The sequence below is a fragment of the Tachypleus tridentatus genome, chromosome 6 (genome assembly GCF_004210375.1).
Source record: "Tachypleus tridentatus isolate NWPU-2018 chromosome 6, ASM421037v1, whole genome shotgun sequence".
In the NCBI taxonomy this organism is placed as follows: domain Eukaryota; kingdom Metazoa; phylum Arthropoda; class Merostomata; order Xiphosura; family Limulidae; genus Tachypleus; species Tachypleus tridentatus.
The window spans coordinates 13,858,739-13,864,809 of NC_134830.1; positions in this window are offsets into that span (position 1 = coordinate 13,858,739).

The window sequence follows — 6,071 nt, forward strand, 5'->3', positions numbered from 1 at the left end:
CGCATCGAGCACTGGAAAATTAATATAAAACAATGTGATATTCTAGAATGATACTGAGATTGAAAGTCAAACATCACTTCACAATAACAAACTTTAATGATAATATTAATACAATTGAAATTAAATACATGGAGTTGATATTTTAGGTTCTAGAATGATACTAAGAAAGAGAGTCAAACACCAGTTCACTATAACATACTATAATGATAATACTGATAGAATTGAAATTAAATACATAGAATTAATATTTTATGTCCTAGAATGAAACTAAGAAGAGAGAGTCATACACCAGTTCACTATAATATACTATAATAACAGTATTAAAGGAAATAAAATTAGAAAATAAAGTTTGTAAACGGTTAGAGTTGATTCACCCTTTGAAGAGAAACATATATCTTTCGAGAGTGCTCGGCTTATACGATTTTATGAGTTGTGATGAACATTTGAAAAAACAACAACATTTGTTTGCTAAATTTCACACAAAACTTCGAATGCTATCAACGCTAGCCGTCTGTAATTTTAAGTGGTAGGCTAAAGAGAGGGCTGATATTCAACACAGACGATTACCGACCCTATGGCTACAATTTTAACAAAACATAACATAATTTATAGTCACATTATAACTCTCACTGATGAAATGACGAGAATATTTGGCGAAAGAACTCGAACCTGCGACCCACAGGTTGTGAGTTGAGTGTCCTAACCACCAGGCCATGCTGATGAGGGTAGATATGACATGTCACTATCAATTACTGGAATAAGAGCATTAATTAATAGAAGTGAAATGAATATTGAATGACACCCCCATCTCCCCAATGACTCTGTTGTCTGTTTACATATTTTGTTACCCATAGAAGGCAGAGCACAGTTTGTCAGTTGTGTAGATTTGCACTTTGTGATAAACCCAACCAAACCATATTCAATTATTATTATGTATAGCTTATCTTTAAAATAAATCAGGCGTCATTTCATATGTTCCGTGGGATGCTAATATAGCGATATATATTGCCAATCTTAAAGGTAGGTCTGAGCGTGATCTAATGGTTTGAGTGTCAGATTGTGGATCCATGGTTTAAGTACTTTTACAACCACAATAAAGAATGTAAAAAACTGCGCTTCTCACTTTGAAGCTGTACGTGTGAGTTATAAGAGTGATTGTGCTAACCCACTATTCGATTAAAATAGTCTAAAACGAAACGAGTATAAGTAAAGCTTGTATAGCAGCGCCATAAAAAACATCTAGGGAGGGCAATAACATTGTTGCATGTCTGAACCAAATAGTAGCCAGTTGAAAACACGTTTCTTTCAAAAAACATAAGACTGTCGATATCAGTAGCTATACGAACACTGAAGCTTAATATTCCGATTGAGTTACAATATACAGTTTTATTTTGTATAATTTGCTTACGAATTAACAAGTGTTATGGCGTGAGACGCCTTAGTTAAAGTAAGAGATAATCGCATAGAAAAGTAACTGCCAGACCAAGGATAAGCAGGCAATGCATTGATAAGAATGTTTGTCCACAATCATTGCCAAAACAGAATAACACAATCGAATGATACATACTTGGTATTCTTATTATGAAAGATGTTAGTCGCTTTTTCATTAGTTTAAGCCTTCAGCTCGATGGCAGTAATCTTAGACATTCCATAGCGGAGTACAGCGGTAGGTCTACGGATTTACAACGCTAAAATCAAAGGTTTAATTCCCTTATGTGTACACGGCAGATACCCCGATGTAGCTTTGCTTTAAGAAAACACGCCCGCACTCTTGTGGAATAAGACATGTGTCTCGTCATTTTCTTTAGCAGGATCATCCTATAAGCTGCTAAATGGAACTTAAAAAGTAACTGGTGGATGAAACATAGTAACGTTGCAACTGAAACAGATTTAAACTACAGAGTCGAAACTGGTTATTGATTTTAACTGTTAGTGTGGCAATTTACGCAAGAAAAATAACAGAAAATGTCATCTCCTAGAAACCAAGTTTGTTCAACTATCTATGAGATTGTAGGCTATTGTATTGTGTATTTTGGCAAATTTGTTTGAATTTCGCGCAAAGCTACTCGAGGGCCATCTACGCTAACCGTCCCTAAGACAGGGACGAATAACAGACATTGACAAGTTTTTCTTTGTTTTGTTTTTTTAATTTCGCACAAAGCTACTCGAGGGCTATCTGTGCTAGCCGTCCCTAATTTAGCAGTGTAAGACTAGAGGGAAGGCAGCTAGTCATCACCATCCACCGCCAACTCTTGGGCAACTCTTTTACCAACGAATAATGGGATTTATTGTCACATTATAACGCCCCCACGGCTGGGAGGGCGAGCATGTTTGGCGCGAACCCGCGACCCTCGGATTACGAGTAGCACGCCTACGCGGTTGGCCATGCCGGGCCAGACACTAACAAGACAAGGACGAATAAAAGACACTGAAGACAGGGACGAAAAAAAGACGCTGACAAGACAGGGACGATAAAAGATACTGACAAGACAGGGACGAAAAAAAAAGATACTGACAAGACAAGGACGAATAAAAGACACTAAAAAAAGGGACGAGAAAAGACACTGAAGAAAGGGACGAGAAAAGACACTGACAAGATAGGGACGAATAAAACACACTGACGAGACGGACAAAAAATATCACTGACAAGACAGGGACGAGAAAAAGAGACACTGACAAGACAGGGACAGTGTAAGACTAGGGGAAGGCAGATATTCATCATCATCCATCGTCAACCCTCTATTCTCTTTTACCAACGCATAGTTGTGATTGACTATCACATTATAACGCCCCACGGTTGAAAGGACGAGCAAGCATGTTTGGTGTGACGGGGAATCAAACTCGCGACCCTCAGATCACGAGTCGAGTGCCTTAACCACCTGGCCATGCCGGGCCAAGATCAAGGGTTGACTAAACTTGGTTCACTCCAGTTGCCTCAAAATATTGGAGGAATGGATTCTAGTTGAGAATTTATAGCTTTAAGATTAGTTATTCATTATACAATTGTCACTCTTGACGTTTCATAAGCCGGAGTTTACAATCATCTTGTTTTTGTTCAAATGTTCATTGTGAAACTCATGTGCCTTACGAAAATGATCTCCAAATGCTGAAAGGGCGAGCATGTTTGGTGTGAGGTGGATTCGAACCCATGACTCTCATATTATGAGTCGAGCACCTTAACCACCTGGTCATTTTGGCAAGTAATTATTTTGCTACCAGAAAGAGAGATATTGGTTTCAGACACCTTGTCAAATATTCAATACACTTTTCGTTATGAAAATTATCTTGTAAGCCTAACAAAACTATTGCCCTTTAATGGACCTTGGATTTCTGAAAGAATTAGTTAACTTGCAAAGCTATTTAATAATCCAGTTTCATTAGATATGTGCCACCAACAGAGGTGAGCAGTATGGAAATACTGAAAGGTTTTGAAGAAAGCGTATTATGGACCCCTGTTCCAGTAGTTAGGTAAAATGTAATAAAGTGAATGTAATGTTACAAAGACAAAAAGAAGAATTCAGACAGTTTAAATCTTGAAAACCAGTAATTAGATCAGGAGACACCAGATGCCTGTACCGTGTTTAAAGTGGTCAGGCTAAATTACTAGTGTGAAACAATTGGCAATTTCTAGCTAACTAACAAAACAATGGATATATTCGTCATTTCATCCAGCTCGATAAGTGGTATTCACTGGTTGAGGGCATGAAATTAATTAGAACATGATTTTATTTGTTTTGAATTTCGCGCAAAGCTACTCGAGGGCTATCTGCGGTAACCGTACCTAATTTAGCAGTGTAAGACTAGAAGGAAGGCAGGTAGTCATGATCACCAACCGCCAACATTTGGGCTTCTTTTTTACCAAAGAAAAATAGGATTGACCGTCACATTATAACATCCCCACAACTGAAAGGGCGATCATGTGTGGTGTGACGGGGATTCGAACCCACGACCCTCGGATTGCGAGTCGAAATTAGGATATGATAGAAGAACAAAATCTATCGTTTACACCATGGTAATCTCTCGCTGTGATAAACCGTCTTATCCCTATATATGGTTTCAGACTTAGATTATGAGTGAAAACTGAATGAGATAATTTATATATTTAGCTAATGATGGCAACTTCGTGGCCTGGGTAGAGGCATGGACTTTCTTGACATCTTTGTAGATGTGTTAGATAAAAGCTTAATCGTGTGGTTTAGTGTATTAAAACAATCCACATCCACGAGTTTCTATTAGTTACGTGTGATTTATTGCATGTGCCTGTTATGTTAATAATCTTTGAGACCACCAAAAAATATTTTATATAATTTAAAATATATACAATGGGCCACCTTATACGAATATTTGCTATACTCATACTGAACATATGTTAGTTGACATTAGAGAACTGAATTATCTGAATCTAAGTTCTGAATTGACGATGTTGAGGTGTAGAAGTAGCTTCTCTGTCGACATTGGACATATAAAGTGTGATGACATCACTGCACAACCAAGAACACATACATATTCAGGAACATATAGAGTATCTCTGGCAAATATGGCAGTAAGAGTAAGTAAAGTGTACAGAAGAAGAAAGGAACGAATAAAAGACACTGACAAGACAGGGACGAATAAAAGACACTGAAGACAGGGACGAAAAAACAGACACTGACAAGACAGGGACGAATAAAAGACACTGAAGAGAGGGACGAGACAAAAGACACTGACAAGACAAGGACAGAATAAAAGACACTAAAGACAGGGACGAGAAAAAAGACACTGAAAGATAGGGACGAATAAAATACACTGAAGACAGGGACGATAAAAAAGACACTGACAAGACAAGGACGAATAAAAGACACTGACAAGACAGGGACAGAATAAAAGACACTGACAAGATAGGGATGAATAAAGACACTGACAAGACAGGGACTAAGTTTATTCAAAGGACATAAAAATACAAATACTGAAAATAAGTTAAATTCTGATAAAATTATATTTCCCTTTATATAAAAATGCGATTCTCTGAAAAAGCAACCTGTTCTACTAACCTCAGTGTTTAAATAGTATAAAAACTTACACGAGAAAAAAAGCCGCTCAATAAATGTTGCTGATAAATAGCTAAATCACTGGGTAAAAAAATCAACAGAAGAGAACTATGTCAACGCCAAGAGCCTAATAAGTTAGATAATGAAATATCAGTTTTACAATTATAGAAAATACAGTTTGTTTGTTTTTGTTGTTGTTTTTTTTTAATTTCGCGCAAAACCAGTTGAGGACTACCTGCCCTAGCCGTCACTAATTTAGCAGTGCGAGACTGAAAGGAGGGCACTTAGTCATCGCCACCCACCGTCAACTCTCGGACTACTCTTCTACCAACAAATAGTTTGATTGACCGTCACATTATAACGCCCCCACGGCGAAAGGGCGAGCATGTTTGGCGCGACGGGGATGCGAACCCGCGACCCTCGGATTACGAGTCGCACGCCTTACGCGCTTGGCCAAGCCAGGCCATACATACTTAACTTAAGCCTTTGAATTCTGAGGTGTAATTATACCATTATTAACCTGCAATGTAAGGACAAGAATTCCTTCAACTTTCGCAAGGTAATGATAGTTGCCGCCTTTCTAGGAGGTCAATAATTGATAACGACATTTCCACCTCCCGTAAAATAAATATTTACTAAATAAGTTAGGAGACACTTGTGTATAGACAGAATATTAAAACACATACAATGTTAAATTGTTGCACAACAAACAGACTTTATTAAAAACGCGTACAGGCTACCTAAACATGTAATTTTTTAGGGCTAGGTTTGCTAGTAATAAATTTCATTTACTGTGCAACTATTTAACGCTACATGTATTATTATTTGTTTCTGACGAGTCTCCAATTTATTACGTTATGTACGTTACATATTAATATCTCAAATAACCGGAAATTTAAATTTTAGCTTAGTAGTTAATTAACTGTTAATATGTTTCAAATTTATAGTATTTGCCAACAAGAGCGATGAACATATTTTCTTTCTTTTAACACAAATATATTTTGAATATACAAACATAAAAAAAACAATGCAGTTAAAAATAAC